Source organism: Plodia interpunctella, chromosome 2 (genome assembly GCF_027563975.2).
Source record: "Plodia interpunctella isolate USDA-ARS_2022_Savannah chromosome 2, ilPloInte3.2, whole genome shotgun sequence".
In the NCBI taxonomy this organism is placed as follows: domain Eukaryota; kingdom Metazoa; phylum Arthropoda; class Insecta; order Lepidoptera; family Pyralidae; genus Plodia; species Plodia interpunctella.
Window position 1 is genome coordinate 5,186,415 of NC_071295.1, and position 17,633 is coordinate 5,204,047.

General features: G+C 34.1%; 1 protein-coding gene across 9 annotated transcripts in view; it reads right to left on the reverse strand.

Annotated features, from left to right (window-relative positions):
• LOC128675166 (agrin-like) overlaps nt 1-17,633 on the reverse strand; it is a 168,248-nt gene that overhangs the window by 58,917 nt on the left and 91,698 nt on the right. For 3 of the 9 annotated variants that reach the window (XR_010370099.1, XM_053754435.1, XM_053754381.1), the window contains exon 1: nt 1,361-1,568. The exons of 4 other annotated variants lie outside the window; for them this stretch is intronic. The gene's annotated coding sequence lies outside the window, so the exon portion shown is untranslated. Of the gene's footprint in view, nt 1-1,302; nt 1,569-17,633 lie in introns of those variants that run through there. 2 more of the 9 variants (XM_053754399.1, XM_053754391.1) reach the window with 2 other exon arrangements.

Genomic DNA, 17,633 nt, shown 5'->3' on the forward strand with positions numbered 1-17,633 from the left:
AAGAACAAGCTACACGGATATAATATGACAAAGTATTTTGCCAAGACTTGAAGATAAATAAATTCCGATGGCTATGTTAGGTAACAATATTATTTTTAACCTGTTTTTTCGTCTCATCTGCAGGACAATATACGTTTGTTTATTTATATCCTTAACCTACGGTTCTGAGACATTGCGTGTGACCCTCTGGTGAGTTAGGGCAACACTAGTTTACGGTCACGACATAATCTGAAATAAAACGACGATAGTGTTCCATGAAAATAAATATAGCCGGACAAAATGTTCAAGTGAAAAAAAGTATCTAAATGTAAGTGAAAACGGCATTGACCACAATGATTTAAGAATGAATGACATTGCCAAAAAACATACATAATTTTTAAAAAAACGGTCAAGTGTGAGTTGGACTAGCTTTTTTCAATGCAGATAGGTATAGATACATTATATAATTTTCCGATCTTGTGCACGTGATGCTTCTTGCTAAATATTATTCACTTGATGTTAACCAAAAGCATGTACCCTATATATAATATATGTTCTGATTTATTTGTGAAGTCGCGAAATATGCGACATAAAGGGTCGGTCTTTTCAATTTTGGAAGTGACAATTTCTTTAGCGGCGTTGTGCACTTTTCGTGATGGGTAAAAATGTTAAACCCGCGTCAGGACACGTGACCCTGATCGAAAATTCGTAAGATGTCAAAAATGCACAACGTTAATAGTAAGTTTTCACTTCTGCGGGTTTGCACTCCGGGATTGCCGAAGTGCAACCCCGTTTTTTTGACAACGATTGATTCTATTAGAGTTCCAGTTTTAAATTTTTTTAGCTAAAGAACCAAAATAACTTTCCTAAGTAACCATGTATTAAGACAACAGGTTTTTATTAGAAAAATATGTTCAGTGTCTTGGTCTGAAGCGCTCCTGTAATTTTATTTGTACCAATCAATAGAGCCTTAGGCCTCCTTCGCTCTCACGTGGAATATTTATTCATAGTTTCCCTTTATTATGACCACAAACTATTTAATTCTTATGTTTATGCAGTAGTTAACTCGCAGCTGAATTAATAATTATCATGTATTTATGTATGTAAGTATACATAGATACATTACACTTATACACTTTTTAGATGTGAATCTGTCGGAATGAATGAGTTTGAATAATATTTATGGTTAACATTGACATGAGACACTATTCATTGAAATATAATTATTCTAATATTATAGTTATATTCTTGGTAAAAAAAAACATATACATGTTTTTTTTTCCAGCTTTTTTAGGAAGGCAGCATTATAAAATCTGGATATACTTATTTAAATAATCGGCACCGGTTGCCGTTTATTCTAATCATTGAAATTATGACAGACCACGTCGGCCGACGAACCCAGCACCCATACAATGAACGGAACAGACACATTCACATATGTGCAGCACATACACGCGTAGCACTGAGCACATTCGTAGGCCTCGCCACGCTTCGGGAAGTGCCCATCGTAGCAGTCACTCCGAAAATTTAAATTGTTCGTAAACACGGCTACGGTTACGGACGCCTCGGCCGACGTAGCCTCGCGTGAACGGCGTAACGCCAACTGCCAACTACCCGATCCGACCCCATTCCCCCCTCCCGCCCCTCGCAACCCCTGTCACCGCCACACTTTGCCCAAATCCAGACGAGTTTTCATTAATGTTGTTATCGGTGTAAAAGTTCGGCTAAGTTAAACTAAGAACCTACAGCTTTAATTAACTGTCCGTAAAATAACACTAAACAAACGGGAAGATCCGACAGCTCCCAGACTATGAGATTGCGCACAACTTCTTGAATGTAATAGGGGTTGATTGAGTTGGCCCTTTCGAAACGTGGCGCTGCATTCATTTTTTATCTGTTGTTTCAGCTGATAACAATCTTGTTGAAAAATTCGTTTTTGAAAGAAATGCTTCACAAGTTGAGACAAATGTAAAATGATACATTACAGAGGATATATAAAGTTATTTAGTAAAATAAAAATAAAAAGATTAACAACTGTGTAAGTTTGACCCGCGTGGGAATTTCCAGTTTTTGGATAAAATATTTTTCTATTCCTTACTTGCCCTTTGCCTTGAAGTTGACCTTCCTCATGAACTTCTGTGAAAATAAACCGATAGCAGTAGCAATCTTTCTTTCTTATCGAGTGTTATACAAGTCGCCCAAAGTTATCTAACGTTAATATCAGGACTATTATATATAACTGTATATAGTATTATGTATCAAGTATAGCGTAGCTATAACAACACATTGTTTGGATCAGTGGAATAAAAGGCATCTGACATTATTAATATCAGGACTCCTATATATTACTGTATATAGTGATATATATCAAGTATAGCGTAGCTATATATGTACAAGGCATTGTTTAAAGCAGTGGAATACCAGCCTGAATGTGGAATATCCTTCGTGTATTATCCAGCGCGTACCTTCACTTGTGACAATATCATATATTTTTCCATTAATTTTATTTACGTTTTTATCTATAATACAATCACATAACACTTTATTTATTTGTAAAAAAATGATTGTAGATTATTGATTTAAAAATGATAACGCCCATTTCCATTCCGCTTAAGTCAGCCCTTTATGTTTTACGTGAAATAATAAAATTTTACAATAAATAACTACCACATAAACATGTACAATTGAGTCTTTAATTTCTTGTCCAGAATATTAAAATTATTTAATTATGCATAATGCAGTACATAATGAGTGATGAAAACATTATGAAAAACGGGTTTCCATAGAGTTTTGGGCTTGGTCAGTTATCTCTTACCACGTTGTTTAAATAACTAGAATCACCAACTACTGTAAAGTTTCAGAAATCAATAACAAGATTTATTAGAGCGTATCGCCTTGGTTCCATCTCTGTAAGCCTTGTTAAGCTTCTTGCAACTTGCCGTCATAACTTTGCATGTATATCATATTAACGATACTTAGAATTATTACAACTTAAGAATTTACCGATACCTTTGATACAGCCACGATTCGTATAATGTAAAAATTTTTATAGAAGCTCTCAAAGTAGATGTTGAATAAATAAAAATGTTTTCAGTGAGAATTTCTTTAGTGAACCGGCTCAATCGTCTCCATCGATTGAATGCGGGCACAAATTGTAAGAATTATTGATACCGAGCGGGTGGCGGGAGCGGCTCATACAAAAAGTTTATAAAAGGAAGTGAAGCGAACAAACCGGCGACGAACAAACTTTTATTCCGGGAGTCCGAACACAAATTTCTGCAACCACAGATGTGATCCTTCATGCAATCATGCAGTTCGTTCACATGATGTTCGCTAAAAATTGTCAAGTCAATAGAAAGTAGTTTATAATGTGGAATTATTTTGCCATATACTAATTTATATCAAGTGTTTTTGAGTAGTTTTTTTATATAGTATACTAGCTTAGCTTGCAGATATTTACGCGCGTAAAAAATCCTTTTTTTCTTTTCTTTGTAATGTACTTAGTACAGAGCAGTTTTACGTAATAATATTAATAATATAATAGGTACATAGTTTCTGAGATGAATTCGTTAGCTATACCTTTCTATGCACTTACAGTTTGTTCCGGACGAGCGCGAACGTTACTTATCTGCCGCAGTCGAGCTGACAGGCACAGATGAAAAATTGAAATTGTGTGAGATAAAACTACCTAACTGCTGCTGCACTGCCGGCCGAACAATGTGACAACAACTTGTTTATTTTTAAATCACATCAAAAATTTTACATTTTTAATGCAACCAGCTATAGATAGTCAGAGCGTGAAAATTTATTATTTTTGTTTATATAAAAGAAATAACATTTTTCTTTCATAAATAAAAACCAAGCAGCATTACATCTTTCATATCCCACTCATGGATGCGTAGCCAAAAACGCTCACAAAATCCCCAATATGTAAATATGAACGTTTCTGCTTCCTATATCAATTCAACACGGCCGATGTAAGCTGAATGGCGACAGCGCCTCTCTAACATGCAATAATAACGAACCGTCCAAACGTCAGCCGAGACCCTTCTATTTATGGGGTAACTCGAGGGTGCCACGTGAAAACTCCGACGTAAATCAAAGTCATAAATTCTCCTATCGTGAATGAACATTTCTCTTCGCAGACGTCTACACTGGGTGAATGGATAACGCCGACCCGCCTTCGCAGGATCACCTCTACTGAGTCATTTGCTTTTGTTCGTGGGGCAATTAATAACGGCCAGAAGGACGGTTTCAAACCGCAGGCGCCATTCGCATATCAGTAATGATCTAACGGCAGTCTCCTGCTCAGCTATCGATCATATTCACTTAATGAACGGCACATGTGGAACGGCACGGACTCCGTTTGCGGTTTCTTGTGAGTTATTGTTTGTCGACTCTATTAATCGTATATCTGTGGTACATGTGAATAGAATTTTGATTGCAATGGTATTGATATATGAATAATATCTTGTAAGTATTTAACATTACTACTTAAAGTTTTCCACTAAGAAATACCGTTATTATAGCTTTCTAACTGTAGCTATTCAATTACTACTTTCTATATGTCTATCCCACGTTATCTAGAACTACTAAACGTCAAGTCATTTTCTTATAAGATTGTAGGTACTAAACTGTTTTACGTATAGGTGTAAATTATAGTACAGGTACTAGAAATGAAAACAAACTACATATAAATTATTTGAAGTCTCCTGGTCGGTAACTAGTTATCATTACAGCATTGTGTTAATGTGTCCCAACGACAGGATTAATAAATAGTCGTGTGGACATTGCATGAAGAATTGCCACTACTAATTATTTTATAGCGTGATAGTTTTCTGCTCGTATACATTTCAGACTGAAGTATTATTAAATTTCGGTCTAACAGGCTGAACGACTTGCAAGTAAAAGCAATATCAATTTCATACATTGTCATTAAATGGATCGACGCATCCAGTGAATCATATCATAACTGTTCAACATATGTCATCTTGTTAAAACACATTTTTATCGGCGAACATTCAAGGAGTCGCAAAATGATACTGTCCAACATTATGACACAACGAGTGAAAGTATCGAATAAACTCTTGTAATCTGGGACGTTACACAAAATTTTCAGCAAGGATTTCTTTCCATTTTCCCCGTCACATTAGGCGGCGGAGCCCAAACATCGGATAACTTGTATATTGTTGTTTACGGCAAACTTGGAACTTAGAAGGAGCAATTCACGTCATAAATTCTCTTGTAATAACAGCTCACAGTTTCCCCCAGACACTTGTAAGTGCACCGCAATAACGTGAAGCCGACCGCCTGTAAACATTTACCTGAATGAAACAAACAATGAGACTTTCATCAAAATGTCATATGTTAATTAATTGAATGAATTGCGGTGAATGACAAACTTTCAGGGCATAATAAAGGCTTTGCTGCTAAAGGCACATCAATACATGTTTTGAACTAAACTCGAAGATCGTATTCTATATAGACAACCTGTATTTAAGTATCTAGAGCAGCAGACTTTGTGATCGTAATATGTATGTAAAATAAAACCAGTATTTTTTTTGTTTTTTGATATTCAGGAACTAATAGTTTTATTTTTATTTAGTGATTCAATCTAGCTTAAATAATAAATTTATTTCATTCGCTTGACCCGGTGCAACTGACGCAACTAGATTTTCAACGTTCGAAAATTGAACATCAATATAACTCTTTAAAAATAATACTACAATTTTTTTTTTAAGCTAGTCAGTTCATTTTCCTTTTTGATTGCAATTTATTACCGAGAAGTATCTATTTATTGTCATGAAAACTTGGATCAGCTGCTATTGATGTCTTTATACTCTAATCCCTGTGTCAACATTTACATAGCCTCGATTTTCAACTGAAGACGTTGACTGCAACTTTGCGTAGCCTCATTTCGATTCAGCGGAAACGATTATTTTTTTTCGGCGTCAATGCTTAAAAAAATAGTTATAACATATAAATACTTTAACCAAATAATACTTATGTGTTATGTATTGCTCATCCAATTACGTTGCAGTATTTCTATGCGTTGATAACTTATAGATAACGAATTCTTTAATGCTATGGATTTTGTTGTGCTGTTATCCAGTTATTATAATCCACTGCTTATCTGGTTTTGACCTGTACCTGAGAGTTGTAGCTGTCATTAGACACGGTTTGTTTTGTAGGTTACTTATATCTGCACTAGCTTTGCAATACTTTGCCTATTAATCCGTATTAGTCGCGAATTGTCAATTTATTAATAAACCAAAATTTATGGTGGAAACCACGATTTAGTTTTGTTACTACGAACAATACCTGGCATAGCTCATAATATTCTGACGTAAATATTTATTATTTTGCGAGAACGCAATTAAAATTGGGCCCAAAGCCAAGCATAACGAGACCACAGAGCATTAACGATACCTAGACAACATTCTGCCGCAGGTATCCTCTTGACATTCAATTTAATATCTCGGATAGTCTAGACTATTTCAGGCCGGCAGCCTAACAAGATTTGGTAACTTATCAATGCAATTTTATTTTAAAGATAAAATCACATTTATGTAGTCTAGCCGAAATTCATGCAATATCTTTAAAGATAAGTATATAATGATATCAAAGCAGCTAAAGGTATGTTGTGCCCTGTTGGTCCCAGACCTGCAGAATCTGCAGTCGCTACAACATATAAATCCGCATTGGGCCCAACTGAAAAAAAAATCCTCACCCACCCATAAGGAAAGCCAGTGCCCCCGCAATGGACATTAAAATGGCCGATGATGATGATGATAAAACATCATAACATCGAAGGCAAAATATTGAATATACGTTCTTAACTTTATTGGTCAATTTAATGAATCCTTGATTGTTGAATTTTATGGCTCACCCAGAAATAAACGCGATAAAAGTGGCTACCATTTCTGTTGCATGTAAATATGTTAATGAGAATGTTTCATTTGTAATGTCCTAAATAAGCTGGAAAAGCCACATAAATTTTATTTAGTTAGATGTTTAGCTTATCAGGGAGCAATCGGAATGATGTGTGGACTAAGTTTGAAAGACCAGAGTAGACGTATTGGTTAGTGGTAAAATCAGGCAAAATGTAACTTGGATCTCGGCATGGGCATGTAGCCAACTGATGGCTATCGACGGACGAGAAATATCGAAAATTTATAAAATTAAAAGTTCATAATAAGGCTTTTGTTAAAATATCGTAAGAACAAAGAGTTTAATGTGTATTATCCATACTCATAAATGAGATAGATTTTACTGTAACTTTGAAACCACTGTAGCAAAATGTAAGTATTTGTCTCAAAGAAAAAGTCGTTTTGTGTGCATTGGAAACGGAAAATAGGATAAAATAAGTTAAAAAAAAGACTACAGACATTAATAACAAAGTTAAATAAAAAATCTAATATTATCATTTGTAAATTATCATCCAATATGCAAACATTTGTGGATTAGAAATAGACTATGTGGAATAAGCTTAAAGGAATCGCGCGTAATAACTTGCATGAGAAGTTTATTACTCTGCCACGGGTCAGTGTAAAACAGCATAAGATATAGTTCGCACGAGCTGTAAACTCCATTTTTAATAGGACGTGACCACACCTACCGTAATGTATTCGGATACAGTTTCGTTGGGAATTCTCGAATACCTGCTGCTGGCAGAACGTCCGACCTCGTAACGTACTCATAATTAGCTAAATATGACTTTTAAACTAAGAGCACGAAGCCGCCGCTCTTTTCCCAGCCTTTTTAGAAAATTAGCGAATTTTCATACGAATGCCCCGTTCCCAAGTTGGCATTTAATTCGGAGCTGAAGAAATTTACACAGACTCGTCAAAATGTTATCGCGTTATCGTTTTTCCCGCCGCCGCATGTATGCGGAACCCGTTAATGTTTTAAGCGAATGTTATGAGGAATTCTCTTTGTTAAATTTGTGTTTCAGTGAGAAAATTGCGTTTAACTATTCTGAAATTTTGCTTTTATTTAGAGCATACTGCAGCGCACGCTTAATGTTTCATCTCATACCATTTCATAGTACAGTCGGCGATAGATAAAACTAATCCACATCTATCTTACTTGTCATCACGGGTGGGTTGAGTTTTTCTATCTCGACCGTACAAGTGATTCATTATACCTACTCTATCTGTTTCCGTATATCAATCAATCAATGCGATTGAAATTAAATCTGAAAATAAAACAAAAAAAAATAATAAAAAGCTAAAATATTTTCCTAAACAATAACAATGAACGAAACCTTATTGGCTCTGAAAGAGTTTTAATTTGCGGCTAGGTATTTCCGCGTCACGTTCATAGGAAGCTGCCGTAATACTAGTTCGTGAAGTCTCGCTATAAATCATAACGCCATTTCAATTTACCGACTCCGACGCGGCCGCAAAGGTGCAATTCCACAGACACGCAGCTTATACAGCACGCGTACTTAGGTTTGCTTGGCACATTCAATTAATTACTTTACCAAAATTTCGTGGCGTGCACGCCTTACAATAGGACCGCTCGACGGACTAATAGCCTAGATTATGTGTTACCTAACATTAGATAGACATTAAGCATCAGAGCCCAGAGACCGCTTTCCTACTTTTTCTTTTCCATTTGAAAATCTTTTTAGCATCTATAATTTACTAAATGTTTCTATAATTTTATTTGTGTGGAAATTGCAACGATATTCACCTTTTTTAAGTTTAAAGTACGTACCGATTACTGATTACGATACAGACGGTACCTATAAACAAACACAGGTACACAGGCTTATTTGATTTGATTTTATTGATTTTACGATTTTTATGAACAATACATATTTTTGCAAAATTGTGCGAGGCAATGGAAAAGCTCCTTAAAACCAACTGACCGTAGACGCTGAAAGACCTAAATTTGTATTCAAGGAGCGATATGATCATTAGTTAGTGCAATTTTCCTCCCATCCTGTACACGAATGCCTCTATATGCCCGGAATAAATAAAATATCGCTAATTCTTAGGACCATATAGGTACAGTCGCGGACTATATAACTCTGCCGATTAATTTAATATTTTTTAGAACCTCTACCTACTCTGTCTATAAATATATCTCGCTCTTCAATCAACCTTATAATTTTGAAGATTTGTATAATTATTTTACTACCGCCCACCCTGTCTGACGTGAATTTTTATTATTGTCCATCAGCTGGCAAGACTATTTCTTAGTAATCATGTGTAACATCGAAAACAGGATTTGGAGTGGTCCTAATCTAGGACGGAATCGCACGACAGCACCGCTGTGCAATTATGTATTTAGTCTTGTGCGGTTCAAATATAAATTAGAAAATTCAACGAATTTCAATAGTTCATCAATAATAATTAAATTTTTTTCTAGACCTGCTGGGCCGAGGTCTTTCTTCTTGTTCCCCAAAATTCTTTATAATTACTATGTACTTATCTCGATTATATGCGGGTGCCCATCTCATTACCTACATTAATACCTTCGATTATATATAATACACGATAATATATGATAATAACTAAAATAAATGTATAAAGTATAGTGACCCATTAAACACCATTGAAAATGTCGTTGTTTGAAAAAAAGGTATATTAAAATTGATTTATTATGTGACTGTACTTGGGAATCAACTATAATGAGTGCACTTTTGAACGCCTTATTATACCATCGACCTTATCCATATCAACTCCACATTTGCATAATCTTCACAATGTAATATTGAAATCGTAAGTAATTTCTAGATTACTCGTAGCTTTGCATGTTAATGTAGCATTTATGAGATGCAAGAATTCTCACTTCATTATTTGGATAAGATAAGGAAAGATTTCAAAAAAAATGGACTTTACGATCATAGTGTACTTAGGTAGTAATGAATAAAAAGATCGATCTACTTAGATAAGCTTATAATATTAAGACTATTTACACTTTAGTAACTCAATTTACTTATAAAATGACTATTTAAACGAGAAACTGTTTTCAAAAGGTAAGTAAAAATTATACACAGTATAATGAGACTTAAGACCTTGTCGTAAACAATGTATCTTTAAAAACAGATAAGTTTTGTAAGGATGCGTCATTTGCTACTCTTTTAAAGGCTAATGTCCTTCAGCACGCCTCATTACGCGAAGGATACGAGATACTTAGTGTTTCGCTCACTAGTTTTTGGACCCAAAATCCACTTTATGTCGCACTTCAACTATTCCACAATTTCAATAAGCATACCTACTTAATTTGTTTACTCTTACAATTAAATTTGATCGGAGAGTATTGAAATGTTAATTTAATTTGAATTCTTATGTAGCTAATGTAATGTATGGATGGCCCAATGTATGGATAACTAACCATTAACTTAATCCATAATCGAATAAAATGAGCGAGTTTATGTCAAAACACTATATTTTTCTGTCGAGTTGAATAAAATCATAATATGATTTTCTTATGTTACAGTTTTCTTGTGTTAAAAAATATGAAAAGAAAAGGATAAGAGTCCTGCCCAGAGAAATTCCATCTTCACATTTTAATAAGTAGTTATGTAATAAATTCAAGAGCACTAAAGCATATATATTCGCTTGATACAAGGTTGCGGAAATACTCGTGCAAACATAAATCCCACCGAACTAAAGTCAAAGTCACATCATGAATTCAAGGTACTGCGAGTAAGACGTCTAGCAAGCACTTCTAAATTGGCAGTAGTCTTGACACTGGTTCAGGAAATACGTACATGTAATATTATTGATTACGGGGTGCGGTCCAGCCCAATTTGAATTTCCAATGAGCTCGTTAGAATCAGCCCGGGACACGGGCCTCGGACAAGCGATAAAAACTTTATTCCTTTTTAGCTGATTGTGCACGAATCCGAATTTGGAATTAGTGTAAACGCTTTTTTTGTAAGAGATTTTTAATTAGCATTGATTCTTATCAAATCAATTGCTTTTTCATCGTTGTTTATTTTATTTTATCTTTTGATAATTTTAAAATTTAACGAAATGCAGAAAAAAAGATTTACGAGCTATTTGGTTACTTGTGCAATGTTATCTACAAGTATATGTGATGATTTGCTAACACATCTAAATTTTTATTGAATACGATCTTATTATCAACGTCATTTAAAAACATATATTTTTCGTAGTTTTGCAATCAACTTTGCAATTATTTGTTACGAACTTATAGAACAAAGTAGCAGTCTCGGCGTAGCAACGGCAATACATAGCGATTCGAGTTTTGCTCTTAATTAAACCCCCGCGGCAGAGCCTAGCGGGAAACTTCGATTGCGCTGTCAAAAATCCGAAGAATTATTCCGGCAGTGAAATAACTTGTGCTATTTTAGGCTTTATCGTCCCAGTTCAGGCGTATTAGCGAATTTATACGGATGCAATATGCTGCCGCTTCGCGCCACTAGTTCGGCCGGTTTTATTAAAAACTGTTTTTATTTATTGACGGTCCGAGGAGGCCAAGTTTTTCTTCGTATTCGTTCAGATATAGGGGATTTCTCTGTCAACTCTAGTAATGTTGTGATAGCTCCATTTCATTTTATTTTGGTTTTGGAGTCTATTATTAGTTTGTCTATATAGAAGTAGTTTTTGAATAACCTAAAGTCATCTGAAACCTTGACCTCCTTTGCGAATAACAAAGACGTAAACAAACTCACATTGACTCCTTTAGCACGCAATCTTTACTTCTACCTAGTGCTCCAATTATTGCCTACCCATTACTTTATGGTCTTCATGATTCTGCCAGCACGCACTAGTATTTACCACAATCTGACCACGTTAACTTGGTCTCGGATTGTTTAATTCTTTCCGTGGAATTGTACGACAAAATGCTTATAGAGGAAATAGCAATGAAGACCGCTTTATGGTGGCGCCATTTTCCGACCGCAACTCTAGGGCAATTAGTATTAAGATTGTTTTGCAGCACGCCACAAAAGCCGGTTTATGTGTTCTATATTACTGAAAATTAAAAAAAAAACAATTTACCATACATACAAAAAAATACTCTTATTAGCACATTTAAAATTATAGTCACGTAAATAACAATGCTATTAAACTATGAAATAAAACTGAATGCAAAATTAAACGATCCAAAAGCTATATAAAAGCACAACAACACGTGATTGATAGCCGCAATACATTAAAATAAGGGTTTGTGCAATAACGATTTAGCGGCCGCCCACGCACTATTCTCGAATAAGATTTATTCACCCATCGTTCATTTAAATTGAAAGTATTCGATACATTTTTAATTACCTGCCTCGGGCCCATAAAATAAAATAGGGAGTGTATGGATTTTTAAAAATAAATCGTTATGGAATATGTCAACTTTCACATTTAAAACAAAGTTAACGGTTCTTTTTAGTGATAATAAAAATAATAAAACGGAACCCTTATCAGATCACTCGTGCGCTGTGCTCGTGCGTATTCTGTCCGTCCTAGAATAAAGACTGGCATGTAGCTTCACGATCCGTTTTTCAAATTTCTTCTAAGTTTGTCAAAAATTTTTTTACAAGATTGAATTCACTCACTTCTGTAGAGTTTTTATTTTGTAACACCAATGTTTTGTACTGTACATTAAGCGCGAAATAATTAAACGGGCTATTACTTAATGTATACAAATAAAATGGTAATTGTCTTTTGCAATTAACAATTGGTCCCAATGAAGCCATTTAATTGCTGCTTTTGTACGTGGTTTGAATCAATACGAAAATCAATTGCGTTGACATTTATTTCTCGTTTAATACTTGTGTAGCACAACAAGTAATAAAATAATCTACAGGTTTTATTAAAAATCATACAAATAAAGGTTTTTGTATTGCATAATTCAATACTTATAGATATAAATATTTCGACTCCAGGAAGAAGAAAGAAATATTTGATCTTGAACCATTGTACTCTGTACTCGTAGTTTAATCATTCATCCTGACGTTATACCATGAAAATATGACCTACAGAAAAAATATGACACTGCTGAATATCTGATAGTCTGAGATAAATTATAACTCATGCAAATGCACCTTTAGATAGACCAGCAAAGAACTTCATTTTCCTCAAAATATAAAAAGTTTCTAAACCTGAAAATTATCAAAAACAGTTTTATTAAATTTAAGTGTTATGAGCACTTTTAGGTACGGTCTGGTACGATTCGGGGTGGATGGCCAGATAAGGTATAAAATATGTTTAGTATTGGTACATTTTGAATGACATTAACAATCAATTTTTTAAGTCATTCAAAATCACTCCATTTAATTCCGAGCTTCTAAATGATGTCTACATTTAACGCACCCCAACGCTGCAGGAACAAGCATTTAAAATGCCCAAATCCCATTAACCCTTTTTAATTCGTTCCGAATCGTCCTTTACACTCCAATTGACATTCTTGTAAAGGAGATTGATCACATAAAGGTTTTTTACGACATGTTTGTTTTTATTACCACGTCGCTTAATAGTCTTCGATAGAATTAAGATGTCGTTTAATATTACAAATATTTAATGTATCAAATTAAATCTTCATTTTACCGCATTCACCGTATACCGTATTAGTATAAATAGATAAATATACAATTGGCGGTCTTATCAAAGCGATATATTCTACAATCGAAGATTATTGAAAATTAAATGGTTATTACCAATATTGCGTACATATTTAATTTGAATAAGTCTAGACAAAATATACAGTACTGTAAGGGAAATTACATAACCTGAAGGGCATGAAATATGTCATGTAACCTATGCTGCATAATTATGTTATGTAATTATAAATTGCAAATAAAATATTTTACCTATTTTCATTATTGTAGACTTGCACAGCTATTTTTCAAGGATACATAAGCTCTGCAACTTATTTCAACAGTACGGTCATCATCACATCAACATAAACAAATTCATTTCTAATGTACTAATGCGTACATACCCCTATTATCAAGGTATAAAAGATCCATGCGGGATAACTTTGCAAGCGGGAACAACATCTACTTTGGCCACGAAAGTTAATTATTTTCATCTATTATTATAATGAACTTTTACACGTGTTTCACGGCATTTCAGTCGCCGCTCAATACGCCCGCAGGGGCTGGTGTACGCAGTACATACATATAACATATTGTACGATTTCAATCCAAAGCTGACCTATTTGTTACTTTCTGAACTTTGATTGCAGCTACAAACATCTGGTTCCAAATTATTATTTTTAATGATTGTCTCTGTATAGCAGCGTGTATGATTGTGCGCATGGTATACAGACAGGACAGCGAAAAAATGGCGCACCTTAAATTACACAATCGGAAGAAAGCAAAAATATGTAAATGAATAAATATTGTTTAGTTTTTATTTTGAGCAATCAAAGGTCCTTCTAAGTAGGTAGGACATACTCGTAATAGTACATTTTTTCGATTCGGTCAGTTTCGAAAATCATCTAGGTTTCGTTTTCAGTTTGTCATATTTACCTGCGTGTGGTACCGAAATATTTATTTTAGAACTTAGTTATTCCTAATAACTAAGTTCGAAAATAAATATTTAGGTTAACAAAACAATAAAAGAGGCATTAGCATAACAAAGCATCGTTATGTCATAATAACCTCGAGAGTGCTTGTGCCCACGACTTTGTGCCCAAAGCTAGGAAAGTCTATGGCTTTATGGCTAGAACCAAAGTTACTTATGATTTATAGGTAATTTGGCTGTTAGTAGAAGTCTTTAAAATGCAACTTACGTGAGCAAAACAAAAAAAAATACTTATGAGGTTTCAATGAAACTTTGGTTTCAACACTAAATGGGAGGTACACTATAAATGTTAGGTATGTAATTCTAGCAATTTTTACTGAAAAAAATATTTTACAATAGATATTTACTTATAATAAATTGAATGATTTTCTCATAAGATTAAGAAAATTGCTCCATGATGCTAAAGAGAAGCACATTTTATTTCTAAATTTGAAATTAGTAAGTTTGTACAATATAATTTTCCGAACTACTAAGCAGATAATGCAAGGCACGATCACCCACGCGTAATCACAAGGGGGAATCACTGGGTAAAATCTTAAACCCAGCAAACGGGACCGGTCCCGTACGGAGAGGGTGATTCATTTAATTGTTAATGCCGTAGTGATCTAAGGGAACCAGTGGCTTAGGTATATAGGTTAATGAGGTCGCTCCTAATTCACGCAGTCACGGAAAAGCTCCCCTGGTTATGAAAACTCCCCCAGACCGTGCTACTTTCATAAGGAAAAAAGATGCATCTGATATTTTTCTCGCAAATGAGTTAATTGCATATTCTGAATCGTCTGTTTTCGCTGATTCTGAATATGTATAAAACTGTTTTTCGAGAAAAACGTCTTATATGACTTTTTCCCGCGTGTCGGCAGCATAGATGAGCCAAGTTTTATACCCATTATGTCATTTACCTACATTTGCTTTTAGGTCTCGCTTGTAAACTAAGAATGTTTGCATTAATGCTAATTGCGTTATTACTGCGCTTTTAACATATTTAGGTTTGCTAATTGTGCTGTTAATACTGACAATGCAATGTGTGAAGTGATAGTTGTTTCTTTGAGGACAATAAACTTTAATAAATTCTAAAGTTTAATAATCATTGAGAAAATACTCAAGCCCAAGGATCTAATAATTAAAAAAATATATACTTAGTCTCAAGTTTGCATTGAAATACTAAACATTTTTGTACTCGTATGTGCATTTTTAAGCTATGAAATACTTTGTAGGACTTATAGTTTACAGATTTCCAATTTTTTAATTATTTTTTTATGGGAAATTATACTTTAACTATTTAACAAAAAATAATTAATTATACTAAATCCTTTGAGACAAAATTTATGATGTTTTGTGGTTAAGTGTTTTAGGTCGATGTGCGTGAAGCCTACGGATTTATCTAACATGCTAATGTCGTGACATTCAGACCAGAATCACTGCTATCAGGGCACCGATCACTCATCAACCCACGTGCAGCTAGGATTTATATACAGACAACATAGTTCCAACAAAGTCGCATTAAACTACATAAATACGGCATAATACAAATAATGCCTAATGTATTTTAGAAAAAGAAACATATTAAAATTACATTTATATTATATATAGTTGTGTCGTGTACAGTCGACCGCAAGTCAAGCTACCCAAATTCATTGCATACTCACCTTTATTACCGCCGCATACAGCGATTCAGGGTAACTTGTCATGCAGTAGACTGTACCAGTGTACTCGTATATTATCAGTATCATGATATTGACAAAAAATTACTTCCATTCCATTCCATTTTTTTATGTCATGATGTAAAATGATGGCATAAAGTGGGATAAGCGTAGTTGGATAATGACAATGTTTGAAAAAATAATAATAATGATTATTATTACAATTTGCATTGTACTCCTAAAGCTCTAATTAGCTTGCACTTAAATATTAATGCAATTTAAACGACACACTTTGCAACTTTAAATTACTGGAGTTAATAAAACCCACGTATGTACGAGAATATTAAATTCGTTTATATGGCAAAGTTTATATTGCAAGTGAATATTATTTTAAACAAGAATTTATTCTGCATGTAAATCAAAATAAATTTCATAATTATTTTTAAGTAATATGCGTTTTTTAACAAAAAAATTAATTTTCTTTTAAATCTTATATATATATATATATATTTTTAATTTACCTGGTGCTATCATTTTCCACAAAATATTCCACATAAGTACAATTACTTTATTAATTACTAGAGGCTCGTCTCGGCTTCGCTCATGTAGAACCATAAAAAAGTAGCCTATGTCACTCCTGTGTCTCTGCAAATTTCATCAAAATTGATCCAGTAGTTTTTGAGTGTATTCATTACAAACAAAAAAAAATAATCTTTTTTTATATAATATTAGTACGAATTAACATGACTTTAGATACACAAAATAATCTGTCAACAAAAAATCATTTTTTCATAGAACTTGGTACGCAAAAGCCTTATTCTTCTATAAATTTCGATCCAGCTTGTTAAAAAAAGCTAAACATGGTTAGTCGGGTAGGAGTAAAACTAGCCGCAAAGACATTCGCGATAACGTCCGCCGCTAGCGTGCCTAATTTACCTAAATACGCAAGGAGGAGGTGCTAGATAAGGCACGGACACGGAAAAACATTTCCGTCCTACATTAGCGGAGACGTCATCAGCCAGCCGCAATAATCAAATGAATTCGAGTATCTGGTCCTCAGGACAGCGACTTGTAATGTTTTAGTAGACATTGGTTGAAATTACCATTGATTACCATTACCATTAAATTAAAAAATTGAATTTATAAGAGTTGTTTGCACCAGTCAACTTTAACTGCCGTCGTCTTTTATATAAAATGGCGTACTTTGCGTTTTTCTGCGCAGGTTAAAGTTTACGTCAAATTTGACTGGCTAACCCTATAGAATTAAAATTACAATGGTTAGGTACATTTTTCGCTTCATGTTTATAATTTTCTTATTTACAGCCTGCTTGCTTTTGCAGCCATAGAGATTGTCATCCAGGGTTTGATTTACTCACTTTCACTTTCAATCGACGATTTATGTCAGATCATTTGCATTGCATCAACAATGTAAAGACTGCTCCTCTTAAAATTATTTAGTATGTTGCGCCTTATACGTCTATGGTTCAGACATTCTGTTATCGGGGGCGGACGGCGT